The sequence below is a fragment of the Platalea leucorodia genome (genome assembly GCF_965183815.1).
Source record: "Platalea leucorodia genome assembly, chromosome: 5".
Lineage (NCBI taxonomy): Eukaryota > Metazoa > Chordata > Aves > Pelecaniformes > Threskiornithidae > Platalea > Platalea leucorodia.
Genome location: NC_138827.1, coordinates 74,204,680 through 74,231,866, shown reverse-complemented (window position 1 = coordinate 74,231,866; position 27,187 = coordinate 74,204,680). Strand labels below are relative to the sequence as shown.

The 27,187-nt window shown below is 39.7% G+C and overlaps 1 protein-coding gene across 1 annotated transcript in view; it reads right to left on the bottom strand.

Moving 5' to 3' along the window:
- Positions 1-26,244, bottom strand: part of RAPH1 (Ras association (RalGDS/AF-6) and pleckstrin homology domains 1) — a gene marked incomplete at its 3' end in the record, with an annotated part of 95,009 nt that extends 68,765 nt beyond the window's left edge. Inside the window, 1 exon segment of the mRNA XM_082312590.1 lies at positions 26,127-26,244.
- Positions 26,245-27,187: the final 943 nt, after the last annotated feature.

Below are 27,187 nucleotides of genomic sequence, written 5' to 3'. Positions count from 1 at the left end.
TTTACTTTAAACCCACTCCTAACAAGCTGAGCGAAAGAACAACAACACTGGCTTAAACCAAAAATAAACATATCTAAACAACAGGCTACCCCAGCACAATTAATTTTATATTTTAAGCCACTAGAAAGACCAGATTTAAGTATTTAAATTGGCTGTCAACCTTCATCCCCCAGCTTCATTGCAAACTGCAAGCAGGGACATAAACCCGCTCTCTATCCCCATCACTCTTTTTCATCACCAACCTCTGCACAGAAGGATGTGTGTCTATTGAGGTGTGAGGCAGATGAGGATAGCCACTCTGATGGAGGAAAAAAAATGGATGTATGGTACTGCACCATGACGTTACCAGAAAAGAAAGAAATACTATGTAAGGAGAGGTTTTTCCATGGAAAAGCTGTGCCTTGTGGGAGGCTTGGAAGTACTGCATAGAGGAGAGCCTTGTAAGTCAAGGAGAGAGACTGATGTGGGGCACTGGACAGAGATGAGTCCTAGCAGTCAGGACTGGAAAGAAAGGCTGGAAGTTAGCAGGAATGGGGCAGTTTTCTATGACAGGAAAGCAGAGGGGATCATTTGGCAGTAAACCAACACTGCTCACTAGGTAGTGATGTGAGGCACATGGGCTGAAGGGGCCCTTGCCACACAATGAAATTTGGGAGCAACTATGTGGCATGAAAAGGATAAAGTACAGACAAGTTCTGCACAGTATGGATGTAGGTGGAAAAACATGCTTATGAATCTCATAACTGCAGGAGAACCACAGCTTCAAGAGAGTACTTCATCAGCATCTTCCCTTGGGTCTTGCAGGTGACTAGCCACAATTTCAGATCCCCATAAACCTCACATGCAATAACAAGACAGAAAGCCAACTTCCTGCTGCATAAACTGCAACTCACCATTTTCTTGTTGATACTGGAAGAATCCAAGTTGTATTTTGACAACCGCACCAGGCAAGGGAAAAAAAAAAATTCCCTTGAAGGAAGTCCTACACTTGCTCTTTTTCTCCTCAAAAAGTAAGAGAGAAGCCATTCCAGAAGTGGTCTCAATCCACAAAGCAACTTCTGTGAGACATCTGGTTGAACAGCGTGCCAAAGCCTGTAACAATTCCACCACCACTATTCTCTAGTAAAGCCTACACAAATTGCTGAAGAGGAGAAAGTCTGTGCGCAGATATAGAAAGGCATGTTCATCACTGATAAAGACTGAAAATACAACTTCATTCTTCTTTGCCATTTTAGCAGAATGTCACTGAAAAACTCTCTCCAAAGTTTCTAAAAAAACCAGAGAAAATCGACTCTTTCTCCCTGTATTTTTTCTTTTTAATACTTTCTTCACTTGGGATTTTGCTTCTACTGTCAATTCAACATCCTTTCTCTGTAAGGATGGTTTAATTATCTTAAAACAAGAAGTCCACATAATAACTCAAACCAGTATCAGCAATTCAAGGTATAAAGCTATGAAATTTGTCAGACTGCTAATAGGAATCTAAGCATTGCCTACTGAGCACTAACCTTAATTTCTAGTTTATAAGCCTCATGAAACTCATTAATTTTTTTTTAATTAATTTTGTATACTTAAGATGTGCTCTTAAGACATACGTTCATACCGAAAAGCTGCATTACTTCAGTTTCTGAATAAATCTTGGCAGCAGAGAGTGAGGGAGGGAAGCGGGGGGAAAACACTGGACTCTACTCCCTGGAATAAAAGCACTTAAGGCAAGAAAGCAGCTTCAACATAAAAAAGTTTTGTTATGTTAAAGGTTAGAGCAGTCTAAAAGCCAGTTAAGCACCAACTGATGCATACCAAAAGAACTTTATCTAGAATTTAATTGTAGAGATTAAGACCAAATGTAAATATTTAACACTGAATCAATGTTTTAAAGCACACATTCCTGAAAAAGTAAGAAAATCAGCTTCCATAGCAAAAAGGAAAAAAGAAAGTGTAAGTCATGCCACTGAGGAAGTAACCACAATAAAACAACCATGGAAGACAGGCTGATAGCTGGGTCTTGTTAAAGGAAGACTTTCAACAGAAGGATTTAAATTCATGGGATTAGGCCAGCATTCCTAAGAAACACTCTTCAGATCCTAAGCTGCAGAGGCCTTGTCTAAACAGCTCAGCACCTGAGTCACATAAACAACTACTGTAAAGTCTGCTGCCACCACACTTGATAGCTTTGTGAATGGAACTTTTCTTGCATATGAAAACTAAAGACAGTAGAGTGCTTTGCTACTGCAACTGTGGGGAAGAAAATAAAATAAATGAAGTGAGTCAACAGGCTCCATACTGCCACTCATGAATCTAAGTTTCAAGATTTTTTCCAAAAAGCTTCTTGATTAAAACTAATCCCCCCCAGACTTTTAAACTAATGAGCTTTTTATTCGGTAAAGGATAATCCTAAGCAGGTGGCTGAGTGCAGCTATTATACATACAGACATACATACACTGTGCATTACGTTTCACATTACATTTTGCTTATAAACATGCTTGGAAGTTCTATCACTCAGTGTTCAATTATTCTTGTCTCTCATTTACGTTTGATGCTGTGGTAAATCGATAAACCAAGGTAAGACAGATTTAGATGATGAGAAAAAAGAACACCAAAGGCTGACTAAAATAATTTTAAAGTTTACAAAAAAGTTTTTTTAAAAGTCACAATTTTTAGATCAGACTGATATAATTTATGGCTAGTTTTAAAGCCACCTGAAAGTAACATGGGTACTTGTTTTCCACGCAACTTTTTTTTTTTAAATTCAAAAAGTGAGTGAGCCTTTTTAAACACCAGGGCTTCTTAGCAAGGGGTCACACTGACTGAAAAATACTGTACAGCAGTCTCACTTCCATGCCAAGAAACACAAGTTCATAGGGATAGGAATGAGATACTCCATGACATTCATTAGTTTGGAGGACAGATACCCTCCTATCACAACCGAATTGTGAACATCAAGAGTCCCTGTAGCTTTCAAGAAGTTAGGAATGGTATACTACAGGATGGCTCATGGGCTTCACCACACAGCACCTTCCCACAGAATCCTCAAGAGCAAAATGCAGGAATATTTCTTTTGATAGCAACTACACTTTGCCATCCTTCCTGGCAGCCACAGAGCCTCTCCTCCATCATGCTGGATTCATTTGGAACATGTTACTTAGTAAAAAGTCACGGGTGACTCCAGCTTGTCTATTTCTCAAGATAGACAGGGAGACAATTTTCAAAATAATTCACACAGACCACATTTAAGTTGCCCAGGAAAAGCAAAGCTGGAAGCAGATTGTGTGATATGCTGAAGGCAGCAGATCATTTGTGCTTGGCCTTTCAGAAAAAATTCACCTACAAGCACACGCTGGGCTGTGCATACCCAACAGTTCCAGTCACATAGGAAAGGAGGGGCTGCAGCACATGCTTCCTCCTCCTTCCTTCCTGTTCTCTCCTGGAATAAATGTACTGCCTGTTCAGATGAAGAAGCTGAGCACCAAGATGTTAAGATGCTTCCAATACCAAATCCTTCAATTTGACTTATTCTCAGGAACATGCTATTGTGAAAGGGGCAGCCTACCTTCTAGCTGCATTACTCTGCATGATCAACTCATTCATCAAATACACCTACAACTATATCAGTTAGGTAAATCTACAAACACTTATTTTTTGCAAAGCATTTGAGAAGTTCAGGCAATTTATTACTGGTATTGGCATTTAAAGGCTGCAGGATATTTAAAAAAAAAAAAAAAAAAAGACACATTTTGGGTGGATGTTTTCTTTGCATTTAGAAAACACTGACAACTAGCTCAGAAGCAACAAAACTGTAAAGTTATCTTTCTCTCTATTCCAGAGCCAACTTTCTACAGTCCTTTCCAAAGGGATTTTTGGAAAAAATATTTCTACAAGCTTTCCTGATGTCTTTTTTTTTTTTTAAGCTCCTGTTCCTACAGTTTAAAACAACAACTTACGCATGAAAGTTTGAGCCAGCCTAATACCTCACTGTTTCCAAGAAAAGGAAGGACTCTCCTTCCCCTCCATCCACTAGCACTTTGCTCCAAAACATCACTGAGCCTGCTCAACCTTCTAAACACCAAAATAATCTTTCTGCTGAGTTGGCAAGCAGAAATAGATTATCCTTTGACTACACAAATACTAGAGCCAACACATTCTTTTGGGTTCATACCCAGACAGCTGGGAGAAGGGACAGAGAAAAAAACCAAATGGGACTTCCCATTTTTGGCAGCAGCAAGTTCACCTGGAACAGGCTCACGTGTAACTTGCAACTTCACTTCTAGCTCACAGAGCATACTATGAAAAATTCAAACACTTGGCTTACGTTCTTAAGTTCATAATAAATAGAAAAGGCTGCCTTTCCAATTAGTACAGAGAAAATTTCAAATGCTACCTACTGTAGGGCATATGCAAACACATACGCATGACATTGAAAGTCATAATTTTACTGCATTTGCATTTGTTTATATTAAAATTGGATCACTTTTACCAAATCAATAAAATGACAAGCCATAACGAATTACTTTAGCTACAAATATATTTAAAGCTTGCACATTTCATTGCAAGCATTTAATGCTTTAGTACTTTTCAGATATCAAGTTAACCCCTAGAGAAGACTACTTTTAAATAGAAGTTGGGACAACTTGAAGAAGAAAAAAAAAATTAGAGCATTACCATCAATAAATACATTAATAATTCTAAATTCAGAAAACTTCCAGCATTAACTCTGTGGCACTGAAGCACAAGATAGGAAAACACAGCAAGCCCATGCCATTACAGAGAGCTTTCAAATTAGAGGCTAAATACAGAAATGGTACTTTCCCTGTTGCACTTTTTCATTTAATGCTTACAAGCACTGGTCTGACATTTCTGGAAACGAAAAACTTATTTCGCAAGCACAGGACCTTGCATGTATCTGTGGAATTGGTGGTCTCAGAACCAGCCCAAAGGCAACATATGTAAGCACGTCTGTGCTTGTAAATATATGAGAGAGAGTGTGTGTATATACATACACACACAAAAATTTTAAAATATATTCTTTATAAAATAATAAAAGAAAATAAAACTCTCTTGCCAATGTAAGTTACTAATTCACTAGAGTAATCTGTAGGTATTTACAACATTGAAACGTTTGTACATGAGCAAAGGCACAGCTCTGTTAAAATGCATCACAGAACTGATGACATAAAGGTACAAATGAATGCTTGTTGTGACACAAATTCCACTAAAAAGTAAAATTTGAAAGTAAGGGCTTACACTTTAACAGGCCTGTATTTGTAGCACAGTTTTCCCAAATTATCAGGAACAAACAAGACATTCTTTCCTTAGATGTAAACACTCCTTTGCTACATGAAATGGTATGAAGAAATGGCATGAAGCTGCATCAGGGGCAGTTCAGACTGGACATCAGGAAAAGGTTCTTCACTGAGAGGGTGGTCGGTCACTGGAACGGGCTCCCCAGGGAAGCAGTCACGGCACCAAGCCCATCAGAGTTCAAGGACCATCTGGAATTTAAGTCATATGATTTAGTTTTAGGTAGTCCTGCGAGGAGCAGGGAGTTGGACTTGATGATATATGACTTGACCCATCAGGTCCTTTCCGACTTGAGATATTCTATGAATATCTCATTTGGGTTTAATTATGCTATAATTGTGCAGTTTACTAGCAATTCTATGAAGTTAAAGTTACTTCAATTTTTCATTATCTGAAGCTACATTAACTAGTTGATATAGGTTGCCTCTCCTGCCAGTGTTAAAAGCATTCTGCAGTCTTCATACAAAAATTAAGCCATGATACACAAGTTCACATTTGTTTCAAAGTTTGTATATGGCTTCATTCAGATGAGTATGCACAATCTGCTGGCACCACCAGCACGCAGCTGACTGCTTCTGACTCTGCTGTGAGCAATGAGAAAGAGATATGGGGTGACCAGCTTCAGGCACACACCAGAGCACCCTTCCTCCTACATTCCCTTCACAGCCTTCCAGACTACAGTACATGCTTTATAAATCGTTACATGCTAAGAACTCATCTATGTTTTGGGGTTTTGTTGGGTTTTTCAAAAACCAAAAAGGTATGAGCATGAACAGTTAATGTCATACCGTAATATTTTCAGAAACACCTAAATTCAAATTTTTTCATAAGAATACTTGGACATACTTTAATACTTTAAAAAAAAAATAATAATAATAAAAAAAATCACTCATAGTTCCAAGCAAGGAATACTAAGCGCTCACAAAATTCTGTGTAGTGACCAGATATTAGCAGTGACAAGCTAAGTCTGGAGTAACTTGGGCAAAGTAAGAATTTTCTGATCTTTTCCCCACATTGCCAGAGTCAAGACTGCAAAATTCCTTTGGAACGACACTTGTAAAATATCTTCTGCTAGACCTTTACTTAGTGTAGAGTACTTAACAAGAATACTCTGCTGTAGATCCCTGAATACCTTAACTGTAAGCTTTTAAATAGAACCCTAATTGCTACTACAGACAATTTTTGTTTTTCAGTGTTTGAAATGACCTTTCTCTTATGGAAAGATGAAGAGGGACCCTGTATTCAGTTTCCTGGAGAAGGAAGAATGACCACTTCCCATCATCCTTGTCGAGCTCAGACACATCTCATTAGCACACTCTCAAGGCTTACTTAACTCAAATGACACCTTGGAAATGTTTGGTTTTAACAGGTGTATAGAGCTCAGTACTCAAACAAGGGTATTAGCCAACTACATGCTCAGCTGTGGCTATGGTTTCTCACAATAGTCTATGCAAACAGCTTGTTGCCATTGAAAGCAGGGTCTTTGTCTTCCCAACATCTGGCTCTAAAGGTGATCACGAAACATATATACTGTATTTATTATTATTTTGTTATGTAACTGAGAATCAAACCCACAAACCTTAGAAAACTTCAAGCAAGCAACAGTTTGTCAAGAAACAAATGTTCCTGCCTCTTTTTGCCATCACATCTTAATGTCAGAAGCCATCAAGGCTCATTCTTTCCTGAATTCAATAAAAAAATGGAAAACTTGGCAAGAAGACTAACTTATAGATGACTTTTCTCAACTAGTCAGATATTTTAATTGTCATCATTCCCTGCTACAAATGTAATGCTACCAAAATATTGTTTAAACAAAGAAAAAGAACAAAACAACAACAAAAAAACCCCATCTTTTACAGATATATTGATACTACAGTATTGTTAAAAAAACACCAAACTTTTTATAGATGTATTATTATTAACACACACTACCTCAGTTTTTTCCTACAGAACATAAAAATTCATGTCCTCATATGAAAACAATTACATGCCATTTCTAAGCATTAAAAATTAGTTAGAAAAACAGGGCTAAAAATGAGATCATACTGTAACACATACTGAATTTGCATCATCCTCAAAGAGCCATGCCCTTCCTAAGGCAAAATACTACCTCATTTTACAGTATCGCTGCAGCCAGTCTCAGTTCCTCTCCAAAATACTTCAGCCTGTGTCCACAAGGCTGATCGCCAGTGCTGTAATTTCCTTCAGTATAATTTGGAAAGCAGCAGGAAACACAGCTCACAACAAATGCAGGAATACCTGACATAGACAAAACAAAACGGAACCTACTGTCCACTCTGAGCCCGTTTTTGGAGTCTGACTAAGTATGCTCTATTGCAACTTAACCATAGTGAACTCCTCCCAGGATTAAGGGTATTCCAGTCAAGAATTCTCACAGATGAATATTTTTCTGCTACATAAAACCAGGACAAACTCTTACTGTAGACATACATTCTTTTGGCAGGACTGAGGAGGAGGTCACATCTAGTTCATAGAAAATTAGGTCACTCATTTCATAAGCAAATATAAACTGCATGTTGAAGTTTGTAAGCATTTCATAGGCACTATCCCTCAACAGAAATTTGGAAGAGATTTATCACAAATTCTGCATACAGCTACATTAATTATAAATGCAGGAGGAAGGAAGTTCGTATTTACAACCTTAGTCAAACAAAACCCCATTATATCATCTTAACAGCTGTGTAACAATTTGGCAAGCCTCAGAGTGAAGTTTTTTTCCAAACATCCCAAAAGAACAATTATTTTTATTTCCTAAAAAATATCTTCTCTGGTATAAAGACCTCTCTAAGGATTGAGCCAGATGAATAAACTACAGAATACAACACTAAAACTGGAAATGTGTACCACAATGACTATTTTTACTGCTAAAGCAGCTGTACTGAGTTGACCACGCTGTATAAGGAATGTCATTTGTGACACTAGAAATGGTAATTACTTGGACCACATTCACATCTTGTTAAGGACAAGGGTTGGCAAGAAAGAGCTGATCTGCATTAATTTGCTGTAGCCAAAATGAGCCACAAAGCAGCAAAAGTAGCTATTTAAAATGCTGGTGACAGTGACCAGTTTAAAAACCACATTACAATAAGTCTCTTAATTCATTAGCACTTCAATATTTAAAAGCAAAATAATTTGCAAGTTGTGTTTGTCTATTGCACTATGAAAAAGTTTATGCAGATGCAGAAGTTTGTGGAACATTCCATTAGCCTACAGTCTCATTTCCTTGGATTGCTAACAGTGAGGTATGAATTGACTGGAAGATATTTTTTTTTTTAGTTACATTTTTTGTAGAAAATATTATTACACTTGAATCTTAGCTCTCTATCTCAAGTTGAATTTAATCAAAAAAGCAGCACCGTGAGAGGATTTACAATGAAGCTTAAAAAAAAAAAATTATTTCATGGCTTTTATTGCTTTTCTATCTTCCTTCAGACCTCTAAACGTCCATTCAGGTCTAAGTCTTGCTGGCAACTTCTTCCTATTATCTTTCCAAACAATTTATAAAGTTTTGCTGATAGGAGCTACAGCCTAGCATACCTTAAAAGGCCAGGTTGTGACAAATCAGAACAGGTTCACATGCCAAAAAAGGAAATAACTTTTGCAGAGTTATAGATTTCATTCCACTGGAAGCTTTCTGCACATTCTCCCTGCATCCCAACACATCTCTGCAGTAAAGGTAGCTTATAATTACTAAAATACATAATTAAATTCCTTATGTATACCTATTTATGAATAACTTCTGCCAGGGACCATGTCCAGACTGTAAAGGAATGTTGCATTTGATAGTGTCACATTATCTGTTTCCATTAGCAGGAGAGGAACACTGGAATGAAATGCAGCTTCTTCTTTGGAGGTCCTGAAATCTATACAGGTGATGGACTTCATCCATCTTCCCCCTTCAGAATTAGAGATGTCTTTCCATCTCAAAGATGAGGTATTAGAGCTCTTACTAGTAAAATCTCTGCTTTTGCTTTTTTTTTTTTTTTTTTGCTTTTTCTTTCTCCTTTTCTTTCACAAGAAGCACGTTAAAGTGCATTCATACAGGTCAGGCCATCTCATCTTGCTCACTTACATCACAGCAGGTAGTTCACTTGACTAGCCCTAAAGCATGCAAAGTAACGGATAGAGAATGTGGTCCTGTAGCTAGAAATGTAGCTCTTTTGTCAAGGTAGCCCCTGATATTAAAAACTCCCCTCTCCTTCTCTCCTTCTACTCAATAGTAGCAGTAGACCTAAAACTGTAAAGAAACTGTTTGGTTCCCAACCATCAAAACAACAAGAAACTTCTTAAAAGCTGGAAAATTCAGGCAAAGTATGACACATCAGTAAAACCAACAACCATAATTTCATTCAGTAAAACATTTTCAGAAAATGATCAGTGCTTTTTGATTTTAAGCCTAGGATCCAAGAACATTTTCATCAATGCTTTTCAGGAAGACTTAGCGATATAACAGGTCTTGTGCCACACTAGACTTCAGATGAAAACATTTCATGAGGAAAACAGGTTTTCACACTGTAGTCTGATAAAAGACAAGTTGGTTGGTTCTAAGCATAAACGAGGGAAGTTAACTTTGGGCCTTTAAGATAAATAGAGGAAGTAACAGAGTCCACCCTAAAACAGAAAGGCATCTGAATTTTCATAGCACATAGATGTATTAGGAGAGGAATAAGAGATTGAATTATGTTCTTTGTGACTCAATGGCTGAAAGGATTTTATAGAATTCAAAGCAACAGTTTTTAAAACCGGTCAAATGATAACAAACCATGCCATAAAAAAATAAAAATATCCACCAACATCTGAGCTATATATCTAGGCTTAACAACCCCTGAGCATTTCTGATGCATTTAATCTCCATATATTCTTGTATAAATTGGAACATGGAGAAGTTGATTGCCAAATTGATTTTGGAGGTTGGGGTGGGACAAAAAAAAACCAGACTTTAAATGAGGTCAAGGGCAACCCAAACACTTAATAAAGTACAAAAGAAAAGTTTAGAAAAATCCCCTATGCTTGTTGACACCACTATGTAAAATATTTCAGATGCCACATCCAAAATAACCTCAGGATATAAACAAAAAAAAAATAAATCTAGTTAACAACGTCATGTCTAAACACAGAAATCATCCACAAGTTCAGTTCATAGGTCATGCTGTATAAGAAATAGATGAAAGATATTAACAAAGCAGTTTAAAAATTCCACTGATTTTTATTATTAACAAAATTAATTTTCATAAAGTAGGCTTTTCCCACTGTCACGTCCTGCAAAAGCCTTTAAAACTGCTGAAGTGACTAATTCCAATCACTTCATTACAGTACTGGAGATTTCTTGATGCAAAGCTCCTACGTAAGTATAAACACGTCATCACCCCCCTCTCATAATCAAGTACTCAAAGGAGCCGGAAGACCTCTCCCTCCCATCATAAGAAAAAAGGTTAAGTCTAAACTATTTGCAGGGTGCAGCAGACAATCCAAGCAATTTGTATATTCAAAGTCAGAAAATCCAAGTTTCTCTATATAAATCTTCTGATTAATCTAAAACAGCATAAAGTCAATGATGAGACTCCCCACCCCTTTTCAAGTAAAGAAAAACAAATGAGAAAATCCCACCTTCTGTAGGAAAAAGAAAAACAAGCCCAAAAGTCAGTGGAAGAAAGGTGGAAAAGATTTCCACGCCTTGCTGTTGCTGCAGTGCTAAACATTGCTGGTCACATGGACCAAGGATGGTGTCCTAGTACTCACTGCTATCACTTTCTAGCTGCACCTGTATTAGAGAAGTCAGAAAGTTAGAAAGGAAAAAAATTTTACTCTGCTGTTATTTACACCAGTATACTTTTTGCACACTTGCTCATAAAAAGCACTAGACAAGAGGCAGGAAGTATTGCCAACATAATCCGTTATAAGAGTCCTCAAATACTTAAGTCTCAATAAATAAGTCTTTAGAACATTTCCACACAGAACATAGTTAGGGTTTGGGGTTGGGTTGTTTTTTGTTGGATTAAACTACTTATACACAAGGTAGGTTTTAAATTGTGCTGGCAAAGCTGAAGCAACTTCTGTTGTCATACAGCTGGATTTGGCATTCTGTTGAAAATGCTCTTTTGCATTTGACAGAAATCCTGCAACACACTTTGAAGCATGATACATATAAATAGAATAAATAAGGAAGCAATTACTTGGGCAATTTTCCCATCATATTGAACGAAGTCATACAAACAGTTCAGTTTTACTGAGAGAAAGCTGAAGACATGGGTCGTGTTGTTTTGCTCTCCTTTTATTGTTCAACAGTATTCTAAAATCTCAGCCTCACATTCTGATATATTCTGTGTGAATATACAGCAGAGTAGCAAAAGCCTGACAAAACTGTAATCCATGCAACGTTAGTGTAATAACCACTCTTCAAAAGACTGATCATCAAGGTGCATGTGGAAGTTTTAGTCAAGAAACTGGCCAAAATTCATTATTTACTGGACAGTAGCTAGAATGATCAGCAGTGAATGACTCAAGGACTAGGTGCTAGTATGCTATAACATCAGTTGCAGCTGTTCTGTCACAGCTGCCAGCGGACCTTCACACTTATTAAGGGAACTGACTGGCTCTGGTCCCATGGCAATACCTCTGAGAATGACTACCAGGAATCCATGCATGGCTGTTAGCACTATTTCTGTGTCACTGTCTCTATCCATTCAGTGCAACCACTTACACAATCTGAAGATGAAACAGCTCAGTCATAAGCCTGAGCATGCCCAACAACATTTATGAAGAAATAACTGTAAAAAAATGGGATGCATCCTAAGACCTTGTTTATTCTTGGTATCAACTTTTCATCTGATGTCACAACTTCCTCTCAGAAGAAAAAAGAGCAATACATCTGTGGAATCATTCACAGCCTTCTGTGGTAAGTAGTAAGGTCAATCCTAACAGTACCTCTTTCCAGCTCTATTATTCCTGACAGTTTATATTTTTTTAAAATGAAATCAAGTCACAGAAAGCAAGTTCTCAGATCCTTTTTCAATTCTTGTGCATCATCTAAAGAATTTGTCCCAGCTGAGGAGAATATGCACAAAGCACAGGACTAGCATAGGTAATTATACTATCCAACCCCCCCCATGTGCATTTTGAGATGGGGAACACCAAGAAGAGTATTCTGTCCAGTTCTCAGTGGACGTAATATCTGCTGTGGGACAATTCTAGCCAATAAAACTTACGAGCACGCACGCAAACGTAAGCCCAAGTACAGGAAGGAATTGAGCACAGAAAAAAGGATTTTTCTACCTATCCAGTTTCAAATCAAGCAGCATTTCAGAAGCAAACATTCCAAGACCAATACCCAAAAAGAAGACAAGAGAGCTACACATACAACTTTCAAAACTACTCGTTGTCTGCAACTCAACTCGAGAACTAGAAGACTGTATAAAGAAAAAAACCATGCATGTAACAAGACAGCAGAAAAAGTGTGGTTCAAAGATGACAAGGACAGCATTTAATCCACAATATAATGCTTCCTCTGTGGCAGACCTAACTTCCTCTTTTTATATAATGTCCTATTCCTCAAGACACTATAAAAGATCAGCAATACACAGAGGGCACAAATCAATTTTTTTACAGAATGCAGAGTCATGGACATCATTTCAATGCTTATCTTGCTCATCTTTGGAAAGACAAAGATCAGAGTTAGTTACAAACAGATTTTCTAAACATGACCTATAAAATATATTAAGCATAGTGGCAATAAAAATACAAAAACTACATAGTTATCAATCTGTATTCCACTACATACCAGACTACTGCACGCACACCTCACGATAGGAAGATCATCACTATTTACTAGTGATGTTGAAATACAAGCCTCAAACCACATGCTCAAACTAGTTCCATGTAACTGCATAGACAATTCTTGATGCACAGACTGCTGCTACGCCCCCACCCCTCAGTGAACTGTTACTGATCACATTATAGATGCAAGCAGAACTTCAGAAATTACAAAAGAAATGTTAAGTAAACTAAGGGCATCTTTTACTGGACCTTCAATTCCTCAAAGTAGTGTTCTTTAGTTTAATAGATGACTCCATTAGATCACTACAGTTACCCACAACGAGTAGTGTCAGGCAAAATTTTAAATTTTCTTTTTGAAAAGTGAACTAATAATGTAACATTTTAGCTGGTTAACCATCTACATGTTCCAAATTCTATTTAAAAATAACAACTTCATACCCTGCATACCACTGTTTTGAACAATGGCTGTCACCATACTCCAAAAAGTTCAGTACTTCAGTCTGATTGTCTTGGAATACACAGACATGATAAAAGGTGATGATTTAAGATACATACTTTATATACAGTATCCAGATACAAAACAATATATTTAATTATACTGCAAAAACAGGAAAAGCCCTACATTTGAATATATGTTAATGCCATATTCCTGTCAATAGTACTGCCTGAATCATGCTAAAATACCAACATTTCAAGGAAAGCAATCCAGCAAAAGTCATTTTAGGAATGAAGACGCAGCTGCTGAATTTATCAGCAGGCTATGCCTTCTCAACTCTTATCACACATCATAACATAGCGAAAGCATGCGCAGTTGTAAATCCAAATATTTAAATCCATACTGGAAGGCAAAAAGAATGCAGACAACATAAGGTCAGCTGCAATTTTTAACATTTTCATAAGAGAACAACTGGCCCTTTATCTTGGTTTTCAACTCCCTCTAACGTAGAAAAGTAAAGATTTAGGCAGCTTTAACTGGAACAATGTACTACGCAAGACATATCAGTATCTTACAACGTTTTATCATGTTTCATCAGATCACGTATATAGAAATGTTGTTCTCAAAAGCTCACAGCCTGTCAAGAGTTCTATCAAAGAGTATGTCAGACTAACCTCATCTCAGAAAGTTAATAACATAAATACAGAAAACTAAGAGGTTCTGGCCTTCTAGTTTCAGGTGAGGTACATTTCAATAAAAGGAAAACCATGTACTTTCAAGATTGAAAAAAAATAGGTGGAATCTAAGCTCAGAAGGTAAGGGTTTTATTATGCTCTACAAAACTGAGAAACTAAATAAAGTCTTAGGAAGCCACTGCTTTATAGCACATTCTCCTGTTTTACAAACACTTCAGACCTATTTTATTGCTGTTTTCAAGTTCACTTCTCATTTCTCAAATGCTAATGCACCCTTTGCTTTATAATGTACTAAGACTTGAGGTTGGCACATGGTGACATTACACAGGGACATATCAATTCGTGTAGTCACCTTCAAAATAAGAAAGTATATACTTCACAAGAATTAGTGGAAAACATTAATCATCAGAAGGTACTAGATACAAGGAATAATTCAAAAAATCACAGATAATACAATAACATGCCTTATGTACTGCACTCAGATGAGTCTTTAGGCCAGAAAGCAAGCAATAGGAGTTCAATTTAAACTCTTCTCATGACAATGATAGCAGACAGTCTGTACATTAAATCAAAGTAATTTCTGTCAAGTGACAATTTTTTTTCCTACGCTATGTGTATCTTAAATTTAAAAGGCCACACAAACCTAACATACTTTTGAAGGATCTCTAATGTACTTTTGAAGGATCTAGGGGCAGGAAGAAAAAAAAAAAAAGACACATAAAATCATTCCACAAACTTTTTGGCGTAGCAGCCTATCCGAGCTAACTTTCCATATGACACCTGTAAATATATTAACTACCTGGGTACTTCAGGGGAATGAAGATTAAGTGACACCTCTTTTCAAAGAGAGACACGCAAGTCATCACATTTCAGAAATGAAACATGACTGAAGTTGAAAGTACACAGTCTGAAAATACTTTGTTTGCTCTACACTGGACTTTCAACCCCACAATGCACGCTAGTCATTCCAGGAATATTCCATTCCAGTTGATAAAAGATAATTTAAGATTTTTCATTAGAAAGCAGTAATAACTAATTCAAAGGTTTTTTTTTTTAATTGCTGCTGTTTTTTAGGACCTTCTGAAGTTTTTGCACAGTTTTTGCACTAAATAGAAAGTTTCATTCAAGCTAATCACAAGCACTTGAGTGTGTTTTTTTGGTGGTTTGTTTTCTATTTTATTTTTAACAAGAAAGTGTCTGATTTTCACTAACTAGGATAGCAAGCACAAAAAGTTAAGCTGTATGCTGCTCTATCAGCTGGATCTCAGTTAACACGGAGCAGTCTTCATAAAGACACTGTATGTTTCACTTTAAGAACTGTGACGTGGATACGTGGTTCCTCCTAAAAATTTCACTCATTTCCCTATTGCTTCAATTTTCCGCTCTGCCAGCTGCCAGAAGGGAAGACAACATTCACGCTTTTCTATGGGGCCCTCCTTCTCCTTCCATGTAATTGCCGAAAATGAGACTTCTCACTTCTGCTATGCTTCTTAGAAAGAATCTCTGAGGTCTCTAATCCAGAACAACTGAACATTTCTTTAAGAAAATAATTCCTTTCCTTCCTCCGTGGCCAGGAATTTATTGTTGGTATTCACATCAATCTGACAAACAGCCTTTCAGTTTCACAGAACTGATCATAAGATATCACTAAGTTACTTATTTATAGACATACCTCAGTAGAGGTGAAAGAAAAAGTGATCTTCTGTTAACCAGCTTCGGGCAGAGTTGTTCTCTGACCTGTCATGTGTTCAGAAACGGCCAAAGGAATTCACAAGTTTTAGTCAGTATTACTACCTTGCAAAGTTACTAGCTAGTGAAAACTGCTGGCTTTCCCTCCCTCCCCACCTCCAAATAAAATGCCACTATTTAATAGACACAAGTGCTTTTCTTAAGCCCTCAGACACAACTACTATTAACTAAAATCCAAACTACTAGAAATGTTGGTCACCGATATACACAACAAACTTGCAGAATGCTTTTCCGGGAATAGCATGCAATCACCCATGTTTCTATCAAAGCCACTCAGAACTACATGTCCAAGTAAAAGGTCATTTTCCTAAGTCATGCATTAAAGAGATAAGTGACAACTTCCTTGGAGAACAGAGGTCTGTAAGGCATTTTTCTTTAAAGGCTCAGAACAACTTAGGGAGGTTTTTCAGGATGGGAATTTTTTTTTTTAAATGCACTATAAACCACATTTGTGTAAAAGGTCTTTAGTGACCTGTGAAGAAGAATGATTACAGACACCTCGGAAACTTGCATTAGTATATTAAAACAGATTCCAACAATGATCAACTCAATTTTAAATGGTGCAACAAGATTACAGTGATCCTTCTAGCAAGGAGAAAAGCGGGAAGCAAAATTACTAAGGATAAGTAGAGAGAGCTTGGAATGCTTGGCTTCTGGCATGGAATCAAAAATCCTATGCAAGATGCCTCATCACTATACAGGCATGAACTAGGCAAGTCAGGATGAAATTGAAAACAACCGTACATGAGCAGGAAACTGCCTAGGAATAATCAACAGAGCAATACCAAAGACTGAGGCTTTATTTTAAGTCCAGACACAACCCATCAGTAACGTGCCTCCCATAAAACAATTGTGAGGAACCTCCCTAGGCAGTGAACATTGTCCTCGCTTCTGAAGGAAGCTAGAGTAGATATGCCATTTATTTCACATAGGGTGTCTTGTGCTTGTAGACAGAGTTTCAGAGTTAACACAAATTTAAGAACTGCACACCTTAACTTATCTTTGTGTATTCCCAGCCAGTGACATGAGAAAACCTGAGGGAACACTGTCATAGTCACAATGAAATGGTTTCACATTTGTTAGAGTACTTCTCTTCCCACCCAATTCAATACTTTCCGTTCCAAACCACAAAAAAGAGGAGTAACAAGCAATGAGCTCAGACACAAAGTAGAAAAAACACAGGATCAAAATTAAGGCAATTAGTATGCAAGTACAGTACTTCTGTAAAACTAATAAGTTTCCCATGCCAATTTCACCTCTGAAAGATCATCATTAAGCTGCAAAAATCAGTCTCATTCATGAGCTGTTTGAAAACATCCTGAGAACTCAGTGTTTTCAATATTGAGCTAGAACCCATCCCAGCTTGCCTAAATAAATATAGATAACATTTGTCATCTAAATAGGGAAACTAATTCATTTACAAAATCATGGTGCAAAGTATTTAGAATCATAGAATCATTTAGGTTGGAAAATACCTTTAAGATCATCAAGTCCAACCGTGAACCTAACACTGCCAAGTCCACCACTAAACCATGGCACTATATCTACACGTCTTTTAAATACATCCACGGATGGGGACTCCACCACTTCCCTGGGCAGCCTCTTCCAGTGAAGAATTATTTCCTACCATCCAGTCTAAATCTCCCCTGGCACAACTTGAAGCTGTTTCCTCTTGTCCTATCACTTGTTACTTGGGAGAAGAGACCAACCCCCACCTCGGTACAACCTCCTTTCAGGTAGCTGTAGAGAGCGATAAGGTCTCCCCTCAGCCTCCTTTTCTCCAAACTAAACAACCCCAGCTCCCCCAGCCGCTCCTCATAAGACTTGTGCTCTAGACCCTTCACCAGCTTTGTTGCCCTTCTTTGGACACGCTCCAGCACCTCGATGTCCTTCTTGTAGGGAGGGGCCCAAAACTCAAAACAGTACTCGAGGTGCGGCCTCACCAGCGCGGAGTGCAGGGGCACTATCACCTCCCTGGTCCTGCTGGCTACACTATTCCTGACACAAGCCAGGATGCTAGTGGCCTTCTTGGCCACCTGGGCACACTGCCAGCTCACATTCAGCTGGCTGTTAACTAACATCCCCAAGTCCTTTTCCGATGGGCGGGTCTCCAGCCGCTCTTCCCCAAGCCTGTAGCATTGCATGGGGTTGCTGTGACCCAAGTGCAGGATCTGGCACTCAGCCTTGTTGAACCTCATACAATTGGCCTCAGCCCATCGATCCAGCCTGTCCAGGTCCCTCTGCAGAGCCTTCCTACCCTCCTGCAGATCAACACTCCCGCCCAACTTGGTGTCGTCTGCAAACTTACTCAGGGTGCACTTGATCCCCTTGTCCAGATCATTGATAAAGATATTAAACAGAACTGGCCCCAATACCGAGCCGTGGGGTACACCACTTGTGGCCAGTCGCCAACTAGATTTAACTCCACTCACCACAACTCTCTGGGCTCGGCCGTCCAGCCAGTTTTTTACCCAGCAAAGAGTATGCCCGTCCAAGCCATGAGCAGCCAGTTTCTCCAGGAGAATGCTGTGGGAAACTGCTGTGTCAAAGGCCTTACTAAAATCCAGGTAGACAACATCCACAGCCTTTCCCTCATCCACTAAACAGGTCACCTTGTCATAGAAGGAGGTCAGGTTAGTCAAGCAGGACCCACCTTTCATAAACCCATGCTGACCATGCTAGATGACTGAAAGTGACTTGGTGAGCACTTCTGCCAGCTCCCTCAGTACCCTTGGCTGGATCCCATCTGGCTCCGCAGATTTGTGTATGTCTGCATGGTGTAGCAGGTCACTAACCATTTCCCCTTGGGTTATGGGGCTTCATTCTGCTCCCCGTCTCTGTCTTCCAGCTCAGGGGCTGGGTACCCTGAGAACAACTGGTCTGACTATTAAAGACTGAGGCAAAGAAGGCATTAAGTATCTCAGCCTTTTCCTCATCCTTGGTCACTATGTTCCCCCCCCCCCCCCCCCCCGCATCCAATAAAGGATGGAGATTCTCCTTAGCCCACCTTTTGTTGCTAATGTTGTTGTAGAAACATTTCCTACAACAGATTCTGAAACCCTGGATAGGTATTTTTAATACTTCTAATACTCCTAAGATGAAAACAACAGCCTGGAAGGGAGTTTATCTTTGTTTTTAAAAACGCTTTTACATCCCAGAAATAAAAGAACCTCTAATTTTGCAAAACTATATAATCATCGTCTAGGAAGATGCATACAAGGATGTAGCTTCTCTTCCTCTCTCAACAGCTCCCCAAAGTAGAACCTTTCACCACAACTCATCACCCCTTCAATTTTACCAATTTGGCATGCTGTGGATCATGCTGTAAACTGGATCACACAACTTATGTGCATTAAATCTCACCAGTCTCTTCTTTTTAAGAGTATTTTTAACACATAACAGTTTAGTGATCACTAAAGCTAAATTAGACCTAAGAATATTTCTGTCAGGAAAAGCATAATGGAAAAAAAACCGGTGTCTCTAATCTCAGTTGCTTCTCTTTTGCTCTTATTAATACCATTAAGGGACCTACTAGAATAAACCACCAAGTGGAACACACAGTGCTTGAGATTGGGTCAGCACCGTCAGAAACGCGAGCAGGGAGAACGGCAAACCTGTGGCTATTCCAGGCATAGCAAATGCATCTGTACAGAGATTAATGACTGGAAGAAGTTTATAAACAACGCATGGAGCAACTTGACTTCCTCCAAAGAACCTGCACATTTGTTTTGCTAATGTCATCTTCTATAGCATCTATAATGAAGTCTACCAGTGACATGTCATCACGAAGAGATAGAAAGAGGAGAGATGGAAAGCCAGCAAGCGTGTACACAAGCCATTTACTTTTGAACGTTTGTCTTTTCACTAATGGTATATCACAAGGATCAATTCAGCAACTTCACAGAGTTAAATGTAAGAGTATCACAACAAACCTACAAGCCCTTTGACAGAGAGGAAAATCTGTCACAGCTTCAGTATACTTTCTCAGTGATTAAACCAATCAAATAGGCGTTTTAGACAAAGAGATATTTCATCATAATAATCAATAAAATGATTTAAAAGAAATCCAGAGACATTAAAAAAAAACACTAAATATTTTTTTCATCACTGATTAAAACAACACAGTTGTGGCAAAACTGTCTTAGCACCATCTGTAAGTTCCAAAAAACCCTTTATGAATTCTATGTTGTAAAGGTAGCATTTTTCACAGTATGCAGTAACTCACTCAACTTTTAATGTTGCACTTAAGCTCAGCAGGCAGTTTTATGACATATATTGAAGGCATTTAACTGCAAAGGTGATATCAGAGTAAGAATTCAACTGTTTGAGATGGGATTATTTTATCATCAATGCTTGATACATATTCATTATTTGCACTTCTAACACTACTTAATGACATAGCTTTCAAAATCCAATTTTACAAGCAGGTGATGCAAATTTACCAATTACAGTTCCAGTAAGGCTAGTAATTAAGGCCTTTGGACACTTCTGAAAGCATTTTTCCTTTTACAATGACTAACTGGATTTCAGAAAATAAAGTAAAATTTTGCACAGAGTAATCCTTGAAGAGTTTGCAGTACTTCCTTGAAAAACCTGCAGAGTTTTTCACAAGTCACTGATACACGATGGTAGGATGGTAGAAGCAGAAGCTACTTGCTCGACAACGGTTTTAGTTTGGGGGAGCACTTTTACCAGGACTCTGTAACCAAGTTCAGACATTAAGACTACAATCAGATAGAATGAACTATCTTTTCTATGCTAAAAATGTCTGTTCTTAAAGCAGAAAAGCGGTGACAAATGACAGAATTTGCATCAAGATGAAGTCTATCCGCGTATCATTGGAAAGCAACAAGTTCTACTTGGAGCCTTTCTTTAGGGAGCAAACTACTAAACTGTTCCTTCCTACTGGAAGAGCCACAAAGGCAACAAATAAAAAAAAAAAAAAAAAAAAGAACACCACAACTACAAGAAGTAATTGTATTGCACATCTCAACTCTAAGCACAGTGCAGTTATGCTTTTTTAAATTTTTCTTTAACCTCATCTTTATTTAACCCACAGAAAGATATGCCAGGAATACTACAGGTCCTACAAGCACAGCAAATCGGTAAGTCTTCAGGGAAAGGGAAGGACAAGATGAGATAATCACAACACTGGCAGTAGCAAAGGACCCTATGCCGACAATAGGCAGTGGACTTCAACTCTCACTATCACATCAACAGAAGTTTCTGCCAGTCCCCATGCAACTGCTCCCGAAGATTTCTGAAGGGTAAAGTTATCAGAGAGGATGAAGGATGCCAATTAGTCTCCCTCTAGCCCGTTTCTGTATATATGTTTTATTTACCATATTTTTCCACTTCATACATGCATTTGAGAGAAGTGATCAGGTTCTGTATTTAACTTCTCCAAGACTTTTTTTAGATGAAAAGTGCAATACTGACACAAGTAATAAAACTGATCAGAGCCACGAAACTGGAGAATAACGTCACTTCTTGCTCCTGATTCTTTCTAATCCTGATCTGCTAGAAATCACCTATTGTGCTGTAACAAAAAGTAGGAAACATTAAGGTGATTTGGATCAGTGCTTAACATAGCTTAAGCAAAAAAGCACTCTCTTTTAGTATATGAACACAACTTGCTATTCTAAACACTTATATTGACAGGGTACTGACACCCTTACACAGTACAAGACCATTTCGGCAGATGTCAAATACAATTAGAATAATATAACGTTAACATTCCAATAAGGGATGATACTTAACGTAATTTTCACACAAGATGAGAACAATCCTCATTCAGTTTACCATTTGCTCTATACAACATCAGTGCATTTCCATCCGCAACAACTTGAGTTCTTGAACACTTTAAAATATTTACTCAAGAAAAGTAAATATATCATAACAGTTTTGCTGCTGTGTATAGCAATTCCCTCACCAGACTTGCTACAATTTTTGTATAAAAACTTTCACCTCACACACTGCTCTCCTAAAAAGAAAGAGCAGAGGCAATGAAAATGCAATCACCTTTCCGATTACATCAATTTAAATTAATCTGATGAATTTCTGAGACTAGAAATTCAGTAACAGGTAAAAATTATGTTCTATGACTAAAAAGTTTTAAAACTATTTTTATAGTAGCTCTGGAATTCCTCCTCCCCCTGCCCCGTTCCTCTCTATAGAATTCAACTAACTCATCATGAAATAAGACGGCAAAAAATAATTTTCCTAATATTTACCCTCAGGCCAGTTTCAAATTCTCGTGCACGTCATCTTCCTCCATATAATTCCTAAGAAATAGAGTGATAGCTCACAGAACAAGACATTTCAAGTGCTCTTCATTAACAGATGTGTTAAAAAAAAAGCAAGCTCAACAAAAATATTATTCTATCTAACATCTTACATTGAACACTTCAACTAAAGCCTGCCCTAGCAAATAGTTAAAATTACTATTTAGGACAAAATAAAGAAGTGACTTTAACTCATTGAAAAGTCAAAAAATATCAGCCAATGTATCTGGATCAAGTTGCATAAAAAGTATGCTGCAGATACTTTTCTTAGCCTTTATAAGATTTTAAACTATGAGGATGATTATTAGCAACCTGAATCATCAAGGAATTTTACTTGTCTTTCTCACAGGGACCGATATGCTTAATTGGATAGTTATTACTAATTTCTAGTATTAACCTCTTGAAAATAATATGCCATTTTCAATGAACACAGTTTTTAAGTTATGATAATGCTTGCAGATTAACAAGAAGAAACTCAAATCCCTCGCCAATCTGAAGAACAATTATAACAGGCAATTATAGTGCAAGTTTCTTCACTGGCATTCCCTAACCTTGTAGACTTTCCTAAACGTGGAGAGCATTCAACGTGCGTACTCACTCAAAATCTGTGACTGCCAATTATGATAGAGATATTTTTTAAATCCTTAAAAGGACTTACTCAATATGACAACTTTGTTTTTGTAAGTTACATTTCCTTAAACAAAATTAACATTCCACATAGAAATACGTTAAACGTGACTACTCAGCAGTCTTCTATCATTTCTACATATTACTAAACCTTAGCAACAAAAGAGATCTGGATTGCCCCTTTCTATAAGGCTTGTTTTTCTGAGATTGCCTGATTCACCTGTAAATCAACGTATGTTTTCTTCTAGCAATTGCAGAGAAAGGTTGTGAAACATCACAGAATAAGCATCCATCAGTGTTTGGTTTATTGTTGGGGGCTGAAACACAAGTTGGACATCTTTGGCTTCGATAAGTGCCTGTAACAAGTTCTACATTTAATCAGCAGGGTCCTCAGTATGAGCAGATGTTAACGGGAAGCCGTGAAGCACATTATTTCAGTTCTACTTGAAAATTCAGTAATAAAGCTATTGTTTAACATAACAGAAAAGGCGGTGTGATTATTTTGCAACCTTTGGCTTCATTTGTAACACAAGAGATTTAGATTTTTCTGCTATTAAGAATGTGATCTAAATTACTTAACGGCTGGAATCTTCAGCACTATTCTTCTTAGTATTTGCCTAACTGGCTTAGTCACTCACAGTTAACTCTGTCCCAGTTTGACAGATTATTCCCCTCCCAGTGGCTGAAAGACATTTGAAGAAGGAAGGCAAGTTGTACAACCAGTAAAGATCAGATTAATACAGTGTAAAGTTGTTCAATTAAGAGCATAAAGAAATAAATATTTCTGGCTAGAAAAGCTAGCTGATTTTATTAAAAATCTTGATGCTGAAGGAAGAGATAAAGGACCACATTCATATTCTTGCAAAATTCAAATAAAGAAGCAACGCAATAGTTTTACAGCTAAAAAAATTTCAGTGGTTTGGGGGAAGGGAGAAATGAGGCAATATCCACATATTCTGATACTCAGGAGACTGAGACACCCTCTTGAAAAATAAAGCCTCTTAAAATCAAACATATTGAACCATGACCTACAAAAGTTACCACAGCAGTCTCATACACTCCTTTAAAGCAACAGGTGTTCTCTGTACCATGGCTTACCTTATTAAGAAAGGAACAGGCTCCAATATATAGGAAGTTCAAAACAGCTTATGTCAATGCACTACTCCCCTGGAAAAAAACTATTTAAAATTCAAACCTGAAGGCAGTGGTCTCGAGATATTACTCAAGGAAGGCAGATTGAAGATTATATAAAATTTGTCAGTGTCCCTTTTCACATTATTTTTTATATTCTTTCAAGAGATTAATAGCTGGTAAACCGCATTGCTTTCCTGAACCATGGCTTAACTCTTATCAATACTTTTCTCTCTGTCATCCCATGCTGAGTCAGAGAAACAGTGGTAGAAGGACTCTTCATAGCATGTCGTATAAGTCTAAAAACCAAGCTGTTTTAACGAAATATCTATCTGAAAATGAGATTTGTAGGAGGGTAATAAATAAATTCCTTAGTGCCGCTTACCTCCTTGTTCTACGAAAGCAAAAAGCCTCCCTAATGTGGATTTCTGTAAGGTAATTTGAGCGTCTCCCACTGATATGAAAAACCATTTACCAACTTAGGTGCAGAAAACCAGTTCTATATTCCACTATCCACCACACCCACCCAAGAAGGATATCAGCATATCAAATATGGACATGTCGCCATCTTTATATAACTTACATGTAAAGTATTCCCTAGAACTGGAATTTACGACCTATACTTTTGTTCTTCAAGATGATTTAGCAAGTGATTTTTCTGTTCCTCTATTTTAATAGGAAATGTCTCAGCAGTAAAAAGCTGATTAAACAGACAATAAAATAGGAAAATTTGCTGGTTTAGACGTATTGTTTCAATAAACATCTAAATTCATTCATCAATAAACATCTAAATTCATTTTTCTGCTCAAAGGTGTTTTACAAGCTAATATGTCCCTGTCTGGAGGACAGGGGAGTGAGGGGAAACAGACGAAAAAAGGCAATTTGTTTAAAATGGAGTAGGTGTGATTCTACAGTCTCACGAAACAGTAGTTCCCCATTCCTCCATCACATAAATGGCAATGTAAAGATATTAGCCATATGAAATAGCATACTTGGGCCAAACCGAGTGTACCCGTACTCCTCCAGTAAATGAGGAATTATACTACACATACTACTGTTTGTCCCCTTCTGAATACCTATAACCAGGTAAAAACATAAAAAGCCTTGAAATACTAGCAAAAATTATAAAATGCAAAGACAGTGCCCAAACACGCAGGTAACTATTTTCTGCCACACAAGATAACAAATCCAAAAGAAATAAGACCTTCCAAAATGAACAGGTAAGTCATTGGCTTCTTAAATCAACTAGCATTCATGCAGGAGAAAAATAAGTATACCTATATGAATTTTACACAGGTCATGTGACACTCATGTATACAGACACTCCTCCTTTCCCTCCCACCATCAACGATTTTTCCTCATGCAAAAAAAAAATAATATGCCACTTTCCCCATCTTCATGAAAACCAATGCAGACACCAGCCTTGCTCGGGAGGCTCTTCACACAGAAACCAGCCTCCCCTCAGTAAGTCGTATGGCTAAAAAGATTTCAGTTTTTTTGGTTTTTTGTTGGTTTTTTTTTTTTTAACAAAACATTGTAACGAACAATCCAAGCCAATCTTTCCTTTCTGCACCAGGAAAGGGGATTTGAGCGTGTTTTGTTCCCCGGGTCGCACAGAGAGACTTGGCGATGCCTGTGCAGGGGACTCGACTGCCTGCAGCTCCACAGGGTGGAGACTCACCCAAGCTGACATTGTCTGGATGCCACAGACGACATCCCTCGCGCATCCCCGGCTTACTTCCCAGCCTCTTCTGAGGCATGCCTTACACGGGGAAAGCCGGGGGGGAAACACACACATAAAAAACCCCTCCACCCGGCATCAGCATTGCAAAGCCTGCTTTGAAAAAAAAAACCCGCTGATGTCTGGGGCGTGGAGGGGCGCAGGACACAGACCGTTGGCCGTTAAATCCTCGTCCCTCTCACACTCCCTCGCTCCGGTCCTCCTCGCCCAGCCCCCGGCCGCAGCAGTCCCTCAGCGGCCCCCGCCCCGCCGCCGCGCTGAGGGGAAGCGGCAGGAAACGCCGCTCCCCGCCTGCCGGCCCCCCGCCCGCCGGCTCTCCCACCGCCGCCCCCCAAAAAAAACCCGACAAGAAGGCGGCTCCGCCACTCACCTCGCCCCGGCTCCGGGGGAGCCCCCGGCGGGCTGGCGGGCAGCGGCGACTCCCCGCGAAATAGAGGGGCGAGGCGGCGGGCACACTCCCGCTCGCTGCCGGCGGCGGCACCCGGGCTCCGCTCCGCTCCGCCTGCAGACCCCCGCGGCTGCTGCTGCTCCTCCTCCCGCCGCTGCTAATGGTGGCCGCCGATACCCGTTCCTACTGCCGCTCCCTTCCTTTCCCGTTTCTTGTTTCCGCCGAGCGTGGAACCGCCTCCGCCCGGCCGCCGGAGCACGTCCCTGCCCGGCAGCGGAGGCACCGCTCCCTCCACGCCGCTCCCGCCCCAGCGCCCGCCGCCGCTCCGCGCTCCCCCCGCCGCTCACTTCCGGCGCGCAGGCCGCACCTCGCCCCGCCCCACCGGGCCCACCGCCAGCGCCCGGGGGGCGGCGAGGGCCCCGCGGGGCCGGGGCGGCCGCTGGCCGTTGGGCGGTTGGGCGCGCGGGGGGCGGTTGGGCGCGCGAGCGGCGGTTGGGCGGTTGGCACGCGGAGGGCGGTTGGCGCGCGGGGTGGGCCGGGCGCGGTGCCGAGGTGCCCCGCCGAGCGCTGCCGCCCCCGGGGCCGCTGGCTCCCGGCCAGGCGGTCGCGTTGCCGAGCCTCCCGGCGCAGGTCCGCCCGGATCCGGCGGCGGCAAGCGCGCTTTCGCCGGGCGCCGGCCGTGCCCCGGGCAGCTTGCGGCACGGAACGTACGGTGCGGTTCCGTTGGCAGCTGCAGGCGCTGCGGACGTTACCCGTCCCGCGCCGGTCAGCGCGGGCTGCTGTAGGCAGCGAATTGCCAAGTCCTGGAAATGCTACGGAAACCCGCGGTCGTGCGTCCCGCAGGGCCGGCAGCGGCTGCCCCGGGCCGGTCCCGGGCCGCGCCGCCTCGGCCGCGCTCTGCCCCGGCGGGGAGTTTCCCCCTATTTCTCGTCCTGCCACAACTTCAGGGCGCAGACGACCACTTTTTAAATTATTTACCCAACGGGATAAAACGCTGGGTGCTACTGCAAGTAATGCCATGCGCGAGGAGATTCGCTTAAATA